The sequence below is a fragment of the Macaca fascicularis genome, chromosome 13 (genome assembly GCF_037993035.2).
Source record: "Macaca fascicularis isolate 582-1 chromosome 13, T2T-MFA8v1.1".
NCBI lineage: Eukaryota > Metazoa > Chordata > Mammalia > Primates > Cercopithecidae > Macaca > Macaca fascicularis.
In genome coordinates this window covers 45,322,384-45,342,706 of record NC_088387.1, presented here as the reverse complement: position 1 = coordinate 45,342,706, position 20,323 = coordinate 45,322,384, and positions in this window count along the sequence as shown.

Genomic DNA, 20,323 nt, shown 5'->3' with positions numbered 1-20,323 from the left:
TATTTAACAAGGTGTTTTCTTAGAGACTAGTCATGAGGTACTAGGCAGTTGTCACGTATCAGACAGACAAAATTAGGAAGCCATGGGTGAATTCTGTGTGTCTACCCAGGCACGGAGCAATGCTGAAAATTAAGCTAAAGAAGGTTCCATAGATTCAGACCAACTGACTGGGTCCAGAGTCCAGTGTTCTGGAATGGGTGGTAGGCAAGTACTGACTTTGGAATTCAGGCTTGGTCTTTGGGACTGTGGTCTGAAGGATGAGGAAACAGATCTGGGCAGCAAGAAAAAGCATGAATTCAGGCATTTGAGCAATGAGGATAAAATTTCAACAGTAGCTATGGAATTTGAGAAAAGAAATTTTTATTCCAGTCTTCTCTGCACTGCCTTAAATTCTGAGTACCCCAGATCCCTGTCTGCATCATGGGTGGAAGAGCTGGACAGCAGCCAGGTTGTCTGCACACAGAAGCATTTCAAAGGCCACTGTGACTTCTGGGGTCCAAATTTAGAAAGCAGACAATTGAGTCACTGTTTCCCTTCTCCATATCAAGATTTTTTAAAAAATTGACAAATCTACCTTCAACATCATATTATATTCTCGTCATTGGATTTCAATTCCAATGCTTTCCTGATGAGATATTGCTTTTAATTTCCCTTTAAACTAAAACCTAACTCTTTGTTTTTAGGCACAAAGAACTGAAAATTATTAATTAGCAATTTTGTAGCAGGTACCTCTGAGCAAGGATCTAGTCTGACACTCAGCTAGTGACTCAGCATGCATTTGGCTGAGATGATGGAGAGAGATCACATATGCATCTTCGCTCCAGGTAGGGTGGCAGGTGTCTATCCGAAGGGCAGGCTGATTTCAGAGGTTGTAAACACAAGCCACATATGCAGAACTAACCAAACAACATCTCAAAAACACCTGTGTGCTAAGATTATTATTTTCTTTTTCTCTAAAGCAAAAAAAAAAAAAAAGGTCAAAGAAAAAAGAAACAGATAATGAGGCCTAGTCTTGCTCTTTTTGTAAATAGCACATACTTTAAATTCAACCTAGTAGACCACCATGCTAATGATATCAAGATATCTCAAAGTAGCTGAATCATAAAGACTAATGGTCACAGGCATAGAAAGCAAGGTATAGAGATGAATGAGTAAAAATCTATGCAGCCCCTATTAGGCTATGCTCAGAATGCGTGGACCAGTAACAATTGCTCAGTAGATTTATATTTTTTCTGTGGAAGAAAGTATACACAGCATAATTCTAAGAGACTATGCATTATTGACAATGTTAACATTTCACCATATCATTATTTGTATTTATAGTCAATCCATGTGGACAAAGATCTATATTATCCATGTAATATTCACCGATAAAGTCATTTCTAATAATGAAAACAGCATTAGGCTAATTCAAGAGAAAAAACCACAAAACATCAGCCACCTCTACATACAGATTATATCCCTTGTATTAGAAATTTTTTGAGTAATTTGCAACCTACATTTCAAAATCTCCTTTGAAGGAAAGAAAAGCTCAATATTTGTTTGGAGGCCTGTCATAACAAGAATGATTCTTGTTTTAAGACTGCTCACGTTTCTGTTGCAGTGAAGGGTTCAGTTAATTAAAGCCTTAATTTCTTGTGTTAAGGTTTTAATAATAATTATTCATTCCATGTACATATTTCTTGTCTTCTCTTCACTCATATATCAAATCATAGACATTACTTGGGCAACATATAGGGTAAATTTGATGCTTTTGAATATATTCCTGGAAGATTTTTATTTCTCTGGGTATAATCCATAGGCCACCAGTTTTTATTTATTAAAGCAATCATATCACATGATTCATCTTCTACTAGAACAATAATTTCTAATGAATAAGCTCCCTTGTCCTTCATCATGTAATTAAACTTGCAATGATTATTGAATATACATTGTATTTATTCATCAGTGGGAGAGGGAAGGATGAGCTATAGAGGTAATTATATATAGCCTCATTTTCTTGAATTGTTAACAGAGCATAAGTACATAATGTTCTTTAGCTTTCTGGAGTGAAGTCAGATGCTGTAGCAGAACACATCTGTCCTAAACTTTCAGGTTACTCTAAACTATTGCTAAGTGATTGGGATACAAAACAAGGAAACTTGCACGTCTATATGTGAAAAACTAATATGATATATGAATAATGCAAATTTAAGAATTTAATACTTTCAAACTGGTTCTTTGTATACTGTGGGCTAGAAAAACAAGTCAATCTATTTAGGATTTTTGAGTCCTTGTCAAGAACTATTAAGGGTCTAAGATTTTACCATATTTGCAAGGTAACTTGTTTCATGGATACAGGCAGCAGTTATGGATAATGTCAAAAGTCCCAAGATTCCTGGGTCAGAAACAAGGAACTTTATTACTTATGGCACAGCAAGCAGCAGAATCTTCATGTTTGCATCAATTTTTCTTGCTTCCTCACTCCTGTGGTCATGCAGAATGGTCTGGGTAGACTTATACAGTGGGTTTGCATCACAGTGGAAAATATCAGGTTTCTTAGGAAATCCTAATATGTTTATGGGTTGCAGGAAAACTGTCCCAACTTTTTCCCTGAAGAAAGACATTCTCTTTAATTCTTTAGTATCCTGATAAGGAAACAAATCTGCTTTCTACCTGGAGAAAAACACCATCTCTAATCTTTCAAGATTATTTGCTATACAAACATCCTTGTAAAAATATTCTGGAACAAAATCTGATACAAGACATGCAGACTTGTGAGAGACCCATGGAAAATTGTCTCCCATCAGTCTTTTCAGTGTGAAAGTTTTTGTTCTAAGAACTCTGGGACATACATTTTTGATTTTCCAATATGAAAGACAGTTTACCTTGTTACAGTTGGAGTAAAATATAGGTATAAATATGACAGTATATCTTAAGAGATAAAATAAACATGTATTTTTATTGACTGACCTGAAGCTGAAAACTGCTCATGAATAAAATACCCCCACGCATCCCACACACAGACTTATACCGCACATGTATCCACAGCAACATTAGCTTACAATGAAATCACAAATATACATAAGAGGGTTGGTTTCATAATTTGGACGGTAGATAATGTTATGGGGAAGTTAAGAAATGGGTCAAGAGAACGAGAGGAATGATAGGTGTAATAAACAAACTCCCAGGTCTCCTTCCACTCCGAGTTCTGGTCACAGTCTACCCAATAAACAGAATCCAGCTTCACTTTCACAGCCTGTTATTTGGACCCCATGGAGGCATCTACAGGCAGCACCCTTGCAGCACATGCTATTCTTCCAACAATGAACATTTGAGTAGTAATGATTCTTCATGCTATTTCACAGTGGCAGCCAGAAGAGATGAAAACAAAAGAGAAAGCATGCTTCATGTTTTGTTTTGTGTGTGTGTGTGTGTGTGTGTGTGTATGTGATTTAATAACTAAAATTGACTGCATGTTTGCTATGTACCTGACCCTATTTTAATCACTTTACTTGTAATATTTTATCCATCATCTATAAAATCAATATTATTATTAGCCTTATTTTATGGGTAAGACAAATTATGCAGAGCAAGGTTAAACAAATAGTTCCAGGATCATTATTTGGGTAGTAGCATACTTGTTTTACAACAGGAGAAAGGACCAGGGAGTATCAGGTTAGCAGGCAATTGAATTAGAAGAGCATAAATGAGTCACATGAGACACAATAGTTCAGAGAGCAGGTAGACAACCCAAGAGACAAAACGGTAATTAAAGACTGATAAAATAGGTAGAATGCAATATAGGTCTTGTAAAATTATGGGTGAAATGACCCAAGGAAAGGCATGAATGTGGGAAAGTTCATGGCTTGTGTGGAGAGAACAGTGAGCAGATTAATATGATTACAATTAATGGTTCATCCATTTATTCAATTTATTTTGTTGTTGGACACCTAGTATTTGTCAACTTCTAAAGAATAATGAAAATCATACTGAATATACAGGTTGGGGTCAGATAAAGGAAACTTTCTATTTATCAAATATAGCTTTTCTTATATTACATTTGTTAATAATTTTATGATAGTTTCATATTATAAATCTGCCCTTTTCAAGCCTACTTGTAATTGTAATTCTAGTACTTAGCCTTAAAAACCGAAAGTTCTACAAACTACTTGATTAAAAAAGTAATAAGCTCAGGAGAATATTTTTTCTCCTTAAAACTGCAGATCGTATTTTGTGTCATAACACCTTTCTTGCAACTGTTATATCTTAAAGAGGCGTCTTTAGGTACTCAGATTTCAGAGAATGTTACCAGGTCTTTGGGAAATTTTCCAAAAGGTTTGAAATTATTAAATACTTATGATGTGCCCACAATAAACTTTAAGTTGGTGTTTCTGTTTTCCATTTTCTTGGACCTACAGCCGCTGGTGCAGCCAGGGAGAAGCCTAGTTTTGCAGGGGGAAACTTTCTGAAGACATTTGTTGCCGACCCGCCAGAGAGAGGGGCTAGGCAACCCCACCTCCGACCTGTCCATCCTGAGCCTGTCAGGCAAGAGTTTTGTGGCATTTGATCAGGACCCTCTGGAGACAGGACTGGGAACAACTTAAACTCTCCCGCTCTGGGCCTTTCCCATTCTCTCCCCAAACATCGCAAGTTTCTCTTACCCAAGTACTCAGCTTTGTAGACACTGAGGCAGTTCCAGTGAGACGAGTACCCTCTGGTAAGAAATACTTGTGGTTCTTGGCAATGGTATTCATCCATTCAGAAGCCTGAGATATCATCTCCCACTCTGGATTTTTTTTCCGAAGCCAACTGAGAATCAATGGCAATTACTCTTTCCACATTGGTGAAAGAAGAAAATACATTAAAACCTGTCACTCTTAGATGTTTTAATTTAAAGAGACTTCTACATTTAAATTAATAACATTAGATTCCTGCAAAAAATTTTATATGACCTACAAGCCAAATATTGAGAATTGTTGTTTTGTTTCAATATGTAGTGAAAGTTCCAGAAGGTTTAGTAAAAGTGGAATGAAAAGGAGAGAGCTGCTTATCACTTGGGAAGTTTTCAAAGTGGGCTGACATTGTTAGTTGGTGGTGGCAGTAAACAAAATGGGGGTAGTCTCAGAAAACAATATTACAGAAGAATCACCTGGATTTAAGGAGTAGGAGGAAGAAGCAGCAAGAAGAAAGTGAGAAGTTTTGTCTTTAAAATTTTTATATACTAAACAGAGTAAAGGTGAGTATTCTAAAATTTTGATCGGCAGCCAGAAGAAGACTTTGATAACACCAACTCCTTTGCTTTCAGTGTGCAGCACATAATTCCTAGGAACAAACATCTAAATGTGTTACTGTATTTGGTTCTTTTATAGAGATACTGATAGAGAATATACATTAAAATGTTCTTTCTCATCTGATATGTATTTAGACAAAGAGTTGTATGGGGCAAAATGACTCATTATATTGATTTGGGATTAAATATTACAATTATACATCTGGACTTTGTGTCAATTTAAATAACTTAATCTGCTCTGCAAAACCCCATTAGAGGTATTGAAAATTACATAGCTCTGAACATATTTACAAATATCTCAGTAATTAAATCATCTATAAATGCTAACTGAAAATATTCCATTATACTTTAATTTTAAATGATCTAATATACTTCCAATAGAATATTGTCCATTTTTTTTTCTTCTGCTACTCTGGTAAAGCTATCACATTCTTAGAGCTATTGGATAGAAACACATTTTTAGTTAAATAGATGCAGCTATAAAATGCTAATTGTGTTCATATGCATGGATTACTCTGAAAAGATATACATGGCTTTACATTTGTAAAAAGCTGAATCTAAAATTGGACAGTAGTTAAAAGTATCAGTATATAAACTGGGTTAGTGATTCACATATGGATGTGAAAAAGCAAATCTTAAAAGTATGATGCAAACTTGTTAAAATTGTATGGTTCTATTTTCTTTTTCTTTTTTCTTTCTTTCTTTTTTTTTTTAAGTGGAGTCTCACTCTGTTGCCCAGTCTGGAATGCAGTGGTGCAATCTTGGCTCACTGCAAACTCCGCCTCCCAGGTTCAAGCAATTCTCCTGCCTCAGTCTCCTGAGTAGCAGGGATTATAGGTGTCCACCACCATGGCCAGCTGATTTTTGTGTTTTTAGTAGAAATGGGGTTTCGCCATGTTGGCCAGGCTGATCTCGAACTCCTGACCTTAGGTAGTCCACCCACCTCAGCCTCCCAAAGTGCTGGGATTACAGGCATGAGTCACCACACCCGGCTAAGGCTATATTTTCACATGTACTAGAATGAAAGTTATGTGACAATGGGTTCTCCTGTGTGTGCTTTTTAAATTCTGTATTCTTAGTGCCTAGAGCAGAATCTGGCACAAATATTTCTGTCAAATATATCAGTAATATATATGTGATTTATGTATATGCATAAATATATGTGACTGTATTCATTAATGTATATGGAGAAACATATATATATGTGTATGTATGCATCCACACACTCACTGCAAAACACCCTAAAAATGTTGATTTAATCATTGAATGTGAAATTGTAACTTTATTTTTTATATATTTTTCCTAAATTTGGAATTTTTCTGTCATATGCAATTATTAATTTTAAAATTGGATAAAAGTAATGCTAGTAAGAATATAAATATTAATAAAATCATATGTAGAATAAAAATGAAAAAATCATATTTTCTTCAATATGTGCAAATTATTATAATCGTTTGGATAATATCTACAATTAAAATTCATTGCAATTCTTCTCTATGTAATGTGGAAACTGCATAGATTATTATCTAGTTTAATAGCCATTTTTATTATTTCTCCAAGATCTTCCAGGGAGGATTAATTTATGTATAACTGCTTAAAGGCTATTTTGTTGCCCATTTTCTTATGTCTGGTGTTATTTGACATCTAGTGAGTTTTAGATTGGCAATAAGGTCTTAATTTTTTATTGAGGTAATCAATGATCTTGTGACCTCTAAATGCCAGTATAAACTGGAAAAGGAATGAACTAGAAAAGTCATGTTTCAAAAAGTCCCCATTACCTTATTTAGGGGAAAATTGAAAAGAAATGAGGAGTCCATTCAGGGTTTTTTCCTTTCAACCCATCAAATAATGACAAAGATGTGTTTAGGGTTTCTGATGTGTCAGGTGCTGTTCTAAGTGCATTACATGTAAAAATTTCATTTCACTTTCACAGTTCCCAAAGAAGTGTAAATTATTTTACAAATGAGGACAGTGGAGTACAGAGGGAAGTGTTATCTCACTGGTGTTCTAAATGAGGCAGATGGAATCCATGCCCTGACCACAGCCATCAACGGCCTGTCAACCCTGTAGATCAGAGCTTAACCGTGGTCTGGCAAAATGAGGACTGCCCAGAGAAACGAGGCGCCAGGGCTATCATTTTCTACCTCCTTGAAGTTTCTCTATGACCTTGGGTGAAACCTTCCATCCTTGATTGTTTATGAGCTCATGTACAAAATATGGAACAATTTTTCTTGTCTTCTCTAGAAGCATTATGGTGTCATTTGTGATGATTTTTAGGCCCTCCTACTTCTAAATATATAATTATGTAACACTCTATTATTCAATTCATTGGAAAATCTTGAGAGTTCGAAATGCCAGGAGAATATATTTGCTCAAACTATTTTTTATGTTTAAAATAAAAAGAGGTCTTTTGTTAAAAAGGCTAAGAATAAAGTTTAAACAAAACTACCAGTGAAAATGTGCTGGTATATTTTTAAAACTTAGATTTAGCTAATTGTTCTTTAAAAGTAAGCCCCATGCCCTTTAACCTGTTTCATATTAGTTGTCTCAATTCATTTGTTAACTCTAGAATAACCTTGATACCAAAATCTGGAAAAAATAGAGCACAAAAAGAAAAATATGAAGTCATTCAGATCTCACTGTGTGAAAAATAAAATAACAGTGAAAGGAATTTAACCTCAATCTTAAAAAAAGTTAACAAGCAAGGCGATTACAGAAAGAAGGGGGTGACTAAAAATCTGAAACTTCATCAGTGAAAGTAATCACTAATCAAAGTAACAAATAAAGGCATTAATGAAAACATCAGCACAAGAAACGCTGAAAAAATCATAAACTTCTGCAACCTTTTTGATAAGAGAGGAATAGTATTAATAATACTATGATTTAACCATATCTATGTTAAACCGACACGTGTTATTATCAGATGGAATTCTGCTAAGTAGGCATTCAACTTAAGCAGGATAAAATAATCTGGTATTATTTTTGAATACTTGCTAGACAAAAAAATAAGAGTAGAAAAAGAAGGGATAAGAAAAATCCGACAAAAAGATACTATGTTAACGTTTTTAACGGTTAATATGTCTGTCTATAGTGACATTTTAATATGTCACCTTGGCCAGGCCAAATTACATTTCCCAGAATCCCTTGCCTGTAGGTTTCGAGTTAGAGGGATCCACCAGAGAAATTTCTGTGACAGATTTAGAGGGCAGAAGTAAAACATCAGACATTTTGTTACCCACACACATCACTGTCTGCTGACTCATCTTGTTGGATCTATAATTGCTTGCTCTACCATCTCCTGAACACTATATTAGCTTCTATGATACGTGGGCCAGAAGTAATCAAGAAGAGTTTTGGCTTCTGCAGGATACCATATCATCAAGGTTAGACGCAACAAGAACTGACAAGGATTTCTGTCTCTGGTTGCAGGCCTCAGCTCATTTGTGGGGTTCAGCTTCTTTTTGCTCTTCCCCACTTTACATCCATTTTTCCTTCCCATCTGCCTGCCCTGTGGATATCAAGCTCCAGCATAAAACCTGAGGACAACAACTTCACAGAGATTGCTTAACCAGCTCCAACTGTGTAAGGTTAAATCCCTCTATGTGTATATGTTTTGTCACGTCTCTGATTGGAACCTAATGATATACTGTCTAACAGGAAAACTTAAGAGAATCAATGAAAAATTCTTTTGAACTTATATAGACAGTTCTAGGAGGTGACTAGTCTCAAAGAAACCATTAAGGGGCAATAGGTATTTTATTTACTGATAGGCAAAAGAAAAAACTGGGGAACAAAACAATGACCCCACTCACAAAATGAACAAAGCCATAAATCACATAGGAACAAATGAAATGAGAAATGGGTGAGCACCTAGAAAAAGAAAAGTTAAGCCTTTTCTGTGAGACGTAAACAAGGACTAGACTAAATAAAGAGAGATGATGTAGTTCATAAACAGAAAAAAAAAATACTGCAACAATTTTAATTGTTGGTTTACAAATTTAAAATTCTAGCATTTTATAGTACATTTCTATAAAAGTAAAAACCAAGATAATGATGCTACAGATCATTAGGAAAAATAGAAATGATACATTTTTATAAAATGAAAATGACACAAGAACATTTTATGAGAATGGCAACAATGAAGATTTTATTCAATTAGGTAGTACAAAATAATAAATGCCATTGTGTTCCAGGCATGAACAAATAATTGAGTAAATGTACCAGACTAATAAATCTAGAAACATACCTAAATAGATAAATATGCATTTAATAAAGGTAAAACCCCAAATCAGTAAGAAATAGGTATTATTGTTTTGGAAAAAATAATAGACTTTACCTCACATCATATACCAAAATGTGTTATATAAATTAACTATACTGATATAAAACAAACAAATTAAATTTTATAGGAAACACAAATTATATTTTATATAATTTTTCAATTGTGAAGTTTTCCTAAACATGAGGCTAAAGTCAAAATTGATAGATATAAATGGAGTACAAGTCAAAAGATATCTATTAAAAATAAATCTTAAACACTCAAAATGTTAAATAAGTGGAAAAATTATTTGCAATACACATGACAATGAATTGAAGATGTTATTTTATATTTGATGAGATCTCATATCTAAAAGAAAAAGTCAAACATTTCATTAGAAAATGAAATAGCACATAAATAAATGACAAAAGATTAAATATTCATGAACATTTAAAAATTACTTAGCCTCACTCTAAAAAGTGAAAATTGATGCAAGAATGATGTATCCGCATATCTTATCAAATCACCAGAGATTTATAACAGAAAGGAAAATGAAAACATTAATTGTTGGATAGGAATCAGAGATATATTAAATCAAAACTTACAAATCAACAATTGAGAAATATCTAGCAATAACTGAGAAGCTTACATTCCCTTTTTTCTAAATGATTCACTTATGGTTTATGTACAGGAATACATAATGAGCAAGATGAAGGCAATTTTTTGTATCAGTGACCTAAGAAAATAAAAGATCAAAGATAATTTAAATATCCAATATTAAGGAATTGGTTAAATGAATGAGGATACATCAAAAAATGGAATTATCTGTTCAAAAAGATGGAATAGTCTATTTAATTAAAAGCTAAACTGACAAGGAAAACTATTTACTATGCATTCTAATATGAACAAGTAGCAGAATATCAAAAGTGCTTTACATGTATTATTCAGTTAATACATATGATAGGTTTTGTTAGGACTCTCATTTTCCAGGTGGGAGAATTGGGGCACAGAGTGGTTAAATGACTTGTCTATGTTCACACAGAGAATAAGTCTTGGTTGGAGCTAGGAATCAAACATAAGTAGTGGGGGTATAGATTTTATCTTACCTTTATATTATTTTATTTCAGAATTTTGAATTATATTTGTCATTTTTTGATAGCTGTTTTTCAACTGTTGGTATAAAAGTTGTGTTGTAGCTCAATTCAAGACTTTCAACCTTTTATAATCTCTGGAGTGCAATATGATAGTATCTCCTTCTGAAGGGTCAAAGGAAATAACTCGCAAAATACTCTTTATTATTATCTTTTCAGAAATAGCGTTCCAATACCTTCTTTGATTTTTCTCCTATTTTTATTTATGTGCAATATTTTAACTTCATTTTAGTCAATGCAGTAATTTATTTTCCCTAAAAAAAATTAAGGGCATTATCTGGTCTTTGTTCAAATTCTTCAGGCTTTATATAGTCCAAACCTCCTTTAAAATATTTGATCACTTGCCACTTTTTTTTTCTTTTCTTCAGTGAAAGATAGATAGATACAACAAATTGTAACTGTTCACTTTTTTTTTCCAAATAAATCTCTGTGTATATTTCTCAGAAAGATACGTCCCATATTATTGCCAAAAACTGCATTCATAATGCAAGAATTCCTATACACTTCTTTCATCCAAAAATGGTGCCAGCTGGCTGTTATTATTGCTAATAAATTTACTAATAAATTTGATGCCTGCCCATCAAATCTGCCTTTACAGAGGTAATAGTGTTGTGACTGATGTTAGCATGGCCTGTTTTATTCCTCAGGAGAGTATATAAATAATCCGGAGCAACTTTTCTATTTTGAAAGAGAGGCCCATTTGCAGACAAAAGCCTCTGGGTCCAAGCATTGTGTGCGTGTGTATTATTTGCTCAGAATATTAAAACAGAACTAATTTCACAGGTGAGGTCCAAGCTTCTGAGGATGTCTCTGAATGTTTCGTAATATTCTTGCTGCTGTCTGTGTCTCCTCCCCTTGATTCTGTGCAATCTTCGTGACTGGTTCACAGGGAATAGCATGCAGCAGATGCGATAATGCATTACTTCTAAGGCTGGTTCAGAAAACATCAATAAGCTTCTGACTGGTTCCCTGGGCATGCTACCTCTGGAGTCTCCAATTGCTATGTAAGAAGTGTAGCTATCAAGAGGCCTTCATGTCTCAAACAGGGGATCTGGTAGAATCCCAAGCTGAGCTCCAGGTGGGAAGCCAATAGTACCTGCCAGTCTTGTAAGGGAGCTATCTTGGATGCCCATTCCACAAAGCTTGCTAATGATTGTAGCCTAGTGGACATCTGACAGCAACTTTACAAAAATTTGTAAATATTTACAAGACTGTCCTACCAAGCACTCTTTAAATTCTTGCTATGACTCTAATGTCATGATTAAAGTAAAATGGTTATTTCAAGTGACTAAGTTTTGGGATAATTTGTTATCTAGCAATAATAACTAGAATGATTTTTAAATAAAGAATATAATGACAAATGAATGAAAGACTTAAAAATAAGGGCTGAAATTATACTACTACTAGAAGAAAACACAGGAGAAAAGCTTCTTGATATTGGCCTGGACAAGGATTTTTTGATTATTACCCAAAAGCACAGGAACCAAAAGCAAAATTAGACAAATGGGACTTCATCAAACTAAAAAGCTTTTGTACAGCGAAGGAAATAACAGAGTGAAGAGACAACCTACAAAATAGGAGAAAATAGTTGCAAACCTTACATCTGAGAGGGTGTTATTATTCAAAATATGTAGGGAATTCAAACAACTCAATAGCAAGACAACAAATAGCCTAACTTTAAAAATTGGTCAAGAAACCTGAAAAGAATACACTCAAATAGCCAACAGATATTCAACATCACTAATCATCAAGGAAATGCAAGTTAAAACCAGAATAAGCAATCACCTCACACCTAATAGGGTGGCTGTTATCACAAAAATAAGAGATATCAAGGTTTGGTAAAGGTATAGAGAAATGGAAACAATTTTACATTGTTGGTAGGAATGTAAATTGTTACAACAGTAATGGAAAACTGCATGGAAGTTTTCTTTAAAAATTAAAAATAGGCCTACGATTTGATCCAGCAATCTCACTATTGGGTATATATCCAAATGAAATGAAATCAGTCTGTTCAAGAGATATCTAGATTCCCGTACTCATCATGGCATTGTTTATAATAATCAATATATCAAAAGAACCTAAGTGTCTATCAACAGATGAATTGATAAATAACATGTGGTATACATACACAACAAAATAGTACGCAGTCTTAAAAAGAAGGAAATCCTATCATTTGCGACAACATGGATGAACCTGGAGATGTTAGTTAAATTAAATAATTCAGGCACTGAAAGGCAAAGACTGCACAGTTTTACTTACACGTGGGAATGAAAAAAGGTGAACTCATTGGAGCAGAGAATAGAATGATGGTTAAAGAAGTCTCAAGAGTAGGTGGGGACTGAGGAAACATTTGTCAAATACAAAATTGCAGTTCTATAGGAGAAATAAATTCTGAAGATCTTGAAAAACATTGTGACTACAGTTAATAATAATGTATCATATTTTGAAAATTGCTGAGAGAGTAGATTTTGAATGCTTGTATCAAGAAAGAGAACTATGTGAGGTAATGGATATTTTAACTAGCTTGACTTAATCATTCTACAATATATACATCTATAAAAACATGAGGTTGTTCACCATAAATATAGAGAATTATTATTTGTCAATTTAAAAAAAGAATATAGCAAAGGATAGATACCTTGGATTGTTTTTTGTCTCTTGGTTTCCTAAAATTTTTGCTTCATCTTTTTATTCTAAAAACTCCAACAGATTAAGTTTAGCTTCAGAGATTTTGGTTTTTATTTTGACAAGCATCTAAAAGGACTGATTATCAATTTAATGTTTCATTGTGCATAGTAACATATCTCATAATTTTCTCATCTCCATATCTGTGATTTAATCACATTTATCATTCCTACTATGTATTTATTAACAGTCTTATTCTTTATGCTTGATTATATAGTCTAGTAATTCCCCTTTTTATCTAATTTTTGAAAGAAAAACTTCTTGAATTTATTATGAGTTATTTTTCATTTTTAGTTCACCAGTTTGTTTTTGTCTATATTAATATAATTTTAATTATATTAATATAATATATTATTAATTATATATTAATATATATTAATTATATATTAATATATATTAATTGTATATTAATTATATATTAATATAATTTACCCTACTTTGTTTTTGCTTTGTTGTCACGGATCTTTTTAAGTTGAATACTTATTCATTTAATCTTTAATAAAAGCAAAGTCTATGAACTTGCCTATTAGAGAATAAAGATTAAGATTTGCTTTTTTTTTACTCCAAAGTTATAATAATCTGATACAATGTCTTCTTTATAAAAATTAATATTTATTTTCTAGAGCAGTTTTAAGTCTGCAGAAAAAATGACGATAGTACAGAGTTCATTTTTCTCCAAGATTACTAACATATTGCATTAGTATGATATATTTGTCACAATTGAGGAATCAATATTGATACAATTTTAATAACTAAAGCCCATAGTTTATTTTAGGGTTTGCTCATTATATTATGCAGTTATATGCATTTTAACAAATGCATAATGTCATATATCTACTCTTGACATACATACAGAATATCACACAGAATAGTTTCACTGTCCTAAAAACCCCCTGTATCCCATCTGTTCATCCTTCCTCCTGGTTCCCTCTCCCCTAGCAACCACTGATCTTTTTACTATCTCTATAGTTTTGCCTTTTCCAGAATGTTATATAATTGAAATCATTCATTATGTAGCCTTGTCAGACTGGGCTTCTTTCACTTGGTAATAGGCATTTAAAATATCTTTGTGTCTTTTTGTGGTTTGGTAGCTCATTTGTTTTTATCATGGAATAATATTCTACTGTATGGATGGACTACAGTTTGCTTATCCATTTACCTATTAAAGGATATCCTGGTTGCTTCAAGTTTTTAACAACGATGAATAAAGCTACTGTAATTATTCAGGTGCAAATTTGTGTGGGGACATAAGTTTCCCATTCATTTGAGTAAATACCTAGAAGCATAGCTGCTAGATCTTACAGTGGGACTATATTTAGCTTTGTAAGAAATTGCTCAACTGTTTTATGAAGTGGTTGTGTCATTTTGCATTTCCACCAGCAATGAATGAAAGTTCCCATTGCTGCCTATTTTTGCCAGCAGTTAATATCGTTAATGCTTTTGATTTTAGCTGTTCTAGTAGGTGTATAACGCTCTCTTATTGTGGTTTCAATTAGCAATTTTCTAATGCCATCTGATATTGAACATCTTTACCTATGTTTGTCATCTGTATATCTTCTTTGGTAGAGTGTCTGTTCAGATCTTTTCCCATTTTTAATTGCTTTCTTATTGTTGAGGTTCAAGAGTTCTATGTTTTAAATACAAAGTCTTTATCAAACATGTGTTTTGTAAATATTTGTCCCCAGTCTGTGGCTTTACTTTCTCTCTGTCTTTCACAGAGCAGTTTTCTGTTGTCGTTATTGTTTTTTAAAATTTTAATAAGCCTAACTCATCCGTTTATTCTTTCATGGATCATGCTTCTGGTGTTGTATCTAAAACCTCATCGCTAAATCCAAGATCATCTATATTTTCTCCTATGTTATTTTCTGGAAGTTTTATCGTTTTACATTTAACATTTGGGTCAATGGTCCATTTTAAGTTAGTTTCTGTGAAATATGTAAGGTCAAAGTCTACATTCATTTTTGTGTTTATAAATATCCAGTTATTCCAGCACTCTTTGTTGAAAAGACAATCCTTTTTCCATTGAATTGCTTTTCTCCTTTGTAAAGATCTGTTGACATGGTATCTGTTTGTATTTTTTAATCCATTTCTGTTTTCTCTATTCTATTTTATGTTGATATATTTGTCTTTTCTTTCATTAATACCATACTGTTTTGATTATTCAGTTATATAAGAGAGTATATTATAGTTTATTTTGTAAGTGTGATAATTTATAAATTTCTTACAAATTAATCTTTTTGCTCTCTAATTTAGCTCAGACAATAATTTTTACAAGTAGTTGCTTGAGATTCATTTTATGGCTTATATTATGGGTTGAATTGTGTCATTGAAAAAGGTATGTTCAAGTCCTAACTTCTTGTATACCTAACAATTCATATGCTGCCTTGACATCTTTGAGCCTCCTGGGGCCCCAAAGGTCTAACCAAGAACTCCCCTGCTCTCACCAGATATACCCCTTACTTAGTGAGAGGGGCTCCCTTCTCTGCTAGGGCCCATCAGCTGGTCTACATGTACTCCACTTGGCGATTAACCTAACAGTCTTCAGCTGTCTGCCAGCCTGTAAAATTATTTAAAGAAACTAATCACATGGTCTTATGGGAAACATAGGCACCCCACTCCCCGGTTACTATAAAGCCTTCCTCCCACAACTCCTGCTGGTTCGCTCTGCTCCCAAGTGCAGACTCCATGTGGCCGTGAATGGTATGCAGTGTTTCTCTCGCTGAGATTATGAGTGTGACTAATGAACTGCTGCCAATCTTACCTGTCCAGTGGAGACTGTTGTGTGTCTGGCCATCTTGTATTATCCAGGGTGTTATTCAACAACAGGATATATAGGTGTTGACCAGAATATCCTGGTGCCTGTGAATGGAACCTTATTTAAAAATAGGGTCTTTGTTAAGATGAGGTCTCAGGGAGAAAGGAGAAAGGATGCTGGAGGAAACACCATCCTTGTCATAAAGTGTTAGAGGATTTAGCTGAATTGTTCTGCTGTAGGATGGAAAGTAGGATCTGTAAGCCAGTGATCTTATATATTCATCTGAAGAGATTCCAAAGAAAGTACAGAAGATGCTTTCTGATTTCTCCTTGCTGTCTATGGTAAAATGTAAGAGGAGGAAATACATTTAGGAAGAAACTGCCAAGCAAAAAGGAACCAGCACTCGATGATTTGAAAAATCCTTGACTGATCCAGATAGCATGCTCTGAAGAGAAGTGCAAGTGTGTGGCTGGATGACCTATTGCTGGAGAAATTCGGTGTGTTCTTTACTGATCCAATTAACTGTACATCAAAAACACTGCCAGTTCAGGTTGAAGGGTATAGAGAGGAGAAGGGCATACAAAGACTAAGGCAGATATTGGAATTATGCTGCCAAAAGCCAAGGGATGTCAAAGATTGCTGATAACTGCCAGAAGCTAGGAGAGACCCGGAAAGAAACAGCTTTGCCGACACCTTGATTTCAGACTTCTAGCCTTCAGAACTGTGAGAAAATACAGTTTTCTTCTAGCCTTCAGAACTGTGAGAAAATATATTTCTGTTGTTTTAAGGCAACCATTTTTTACAGCAATCCTGGGAAACATATAACATATATATGCATATAAACATATATATATGTTTCCTAGGATTGCTGTAAATATGGTTTATATATATATATATGTATATACACACATAATTTGTTGTTGTCACCATTACTGGACAAGAATAAAACAATTTTCTCTACTCGTATAACACAGACACACTTGGCCTATTAATTTCATTATTAAAAATCTATACATCCTTATTTACTATTCATACTTTGCCATGACAAATAAGTTAAATGTCCACTAAAGTCTCCCATTACTATGTTCTTTCAATTATTTTCTAATTTTTAAATGTGTTTCTATGCTAGGTTTATTTGCAAACTAATTTAAAGCTAGTATTCCTTGTGACTTACATCAGCCATTAACTACAATCATTTTTTAAAATTTTTGCTTTCTTTATCTTTTTAATTTCAATTATTTAATCCTGGCTATTGAGTCTAAGCATTTTTTTTTAATTTTGTTGTTAATGTTGCTTTGGAAGTTATGTTCTTCTCTATAGTGTTGATTTTTCTCTTTCATTTATTGAACTTTGCCAACTTGCCTTTATTTTTATTTCCTTTTTTTTAACCAAAATCTCTCCTTTGAACTGTGCTCTAGTTTGTGAGTTGTTTTACAAATTTTGTTTGTGTCAGGAAATCATGTTTCGTAATATCTCTAAGAGAATAAAGAACAAATTATTCTAACTCTTTTTTTTTTCCCAGGGTAAACTATGTATATTTTTAAAACTTTGCCTTTACTTGTGATCCTTCTTCTTAATTGTACTTTATATTTTTTCATTTTAAAAATTTTGGTTAAGGTTATAAACATGTAGTACGAAAAATCAAAAAGTACAAAGACATAAGGAAAAAAAAAATACCCTGAACCAGCCCCACTCAAATCTTCACATTAGAGGTAACTTCTCTAAACATTCATAGATACTCTTTTTGATATTTCCAGATTTCTTTATTGAGCTTTACAACCATTTCTGCTTGTTCTTCAATGTTATAGATTATAGATTTTATACTGCCATTCTACTACCTTTCTTACACCAACCTACCCTGCCTTGAGCTCTTGCCATGCTCATCACTAAACACTCTTCTGCTCCTTCAGTGTGTTTATTCATAATGCAATTTGGTAAGTTAGTGTTTGATGCTTATATTATTACGAACATATAACTATTATTATTACTATATAAGTATAACTGAGTCACTAAGGGTGCTATGCATGCACTGCTTTTCTTGTACAGTTTCTTTTTTCTGCCCCTAGAGTTAATAAATGTCTTAACTTTTTGTTTGCTTTTTGCCTTAGTTTCTATGCAATTATCATTAGTTCAGTCCACAACTTTCCAAAATAACAACAAAAAAGGTAAAACAAAACAAAAAACAATAAAAATCTTTTACAGTGACTAAAGACACCAGGTAGTCCTTCCTATTAACCCCTCACTCCATACTCCCAAAGACATCCTTCCTAGACCCTTCCTTACTTCCACTTCAAAATAATTAACATCTGTCTGGTAGAAATTTGGCTTTATCTAAAGAGAGCTCTGCTTTTGTCCAAGCTCCTGGGGATAGAGGGTAACTTCTAAACCCCTGGAATTTTCTAAGTGATAGAAATGTCTTTGTTAATTATGGTAGGCCCTTTTAGTTTATCCTAACGAGATAGGATGAGGCCAGACATACTGATAGTTCTTAGGTAAAGGGTAACCTTGCTAGAAAGACCACATATGTCATTAGAGGTTTGAGGCATGACCCACATGATATCAACCTGACCTCTAAGGAAGGAAAGGCACTAGAAATTAAATCCAACATAATGGACAATGACTCAGCCTTGCCTAAATAATGAGATCCCAATAAAACCTCTGGAAAACAGGCTCAGGACAATTTCTCTGATTGGCAATACTCAGCATTGCCACATATTGAGGCTGAGAGGGTAACATATCCCTGAGGTTGTTGGAAGTTTCACGTTTAGAACCTTCTCAGAATCTGCCCTATATATCTCTTCCTTTGCCTTGTTCTACTTTATATCCTTTTGCTGTAATAAACTATTAGGTTGGTGCAAAAGCAATTGTGGTTTTTGCCATTAAAAGTAATGTTAGTAAGTAATATTAGTAAGTAATATTTATTAGTAGTATTAATATTAATTGGTAGTTAATAGTGATATTAATTAGTAGTTAAAAAGCACTATTAGTAAGATAGCACTTCCTTGAATTGTATGTCTTTCTAACAAATTATTGAACCTAAGGGGGCCCATAAGGACCCTCAAGTTTATATCCAGTTGTTCAGAAGTGAGACAAGGTCTGAAAACCAGTGAATTTGTAGCTGGTATTTGAAGTGAGGTCAGTCAGTCTTGTGGGGACTGTTCCCTCAGACTTTGCACTTTAGCCAAACTCTTGGTGGCAGAAGTCGGGCCGACTTGGCAGTCTGAATGACTGTGCCGTTAATTTCATATTTGACTAATTCAGGGAAATTTCTAAGTCTGTTGCCCAGCTATAGTACTGCATCTTTCCTTAACTAGTATCCTAAATATTTTTTTAAATTCTTTTCTGTGTGAATCTTCTCTGTTGTGGATGCCATGTTTTTGTTTTCTAATTTATGACCTTAGTAGGTTCCACAGAAAAGGTCAGTATAGACTGAAATCTTGTATGTTGGAGAGTCACTTGGTTCTACATGTTTGTCATTATTATTTGAGTTTGTACAGACATCCGGGTAGGAAATTGTTTTTCCTCAAAATCTGAAGGGGTTCTTCTATTGACATGTTGCTAAATCCATCCCATGATATTATTACTTTTCTTTCTTTAGAAATCTTTAGTTTCTATTTCTGCTGTTATGAAAATTTTATAGTATGTTTACTGTGTTTGTTGTGTAAAGTCTTTTTTTTTTTTTTTTTCATTTAATGGGTCACAGGATGGCCTTGCAATCTAGAAGGATTCATGCTATTCAATTGTGACAAATTTTCTGGCAGTTAAGTTTTTTGTAATTTTTCTCCCAAGTCTTCTTTGTTCTCTGCCTTTGAAACAACTATTAATCAATCACTAATCAGCCAGGATTATTGTCTGAATTTCTCATGTTTTCTTTCTTCTATCGTTATTTATTCATTTTCTTTTGTACTTATATCTGGAAAAGTTACTGATTTGGGAATGAACTTTGACGTATGTTTTTTCTTTGGAATATTTAATTGGAAATGCTGAGTCCTTGTTTTGTTTAAATTTTTTTTTTTTTTTTTTTTTTTTTTTGAGACGGTGTGTTGCTCTGTTGCCCTGGATGGAGTGCAGTGGGGCAATCTCGGCTCACTGCAAGCTCCGCCTCCTGAGTTCACGCCATTCTCCTGCCTCAGCCTCCTGAGTAGCTGGGACTATAGGCGCCGCCACCATGCCCGGCTAATTTTTTGTATTTTTAGTAGAGT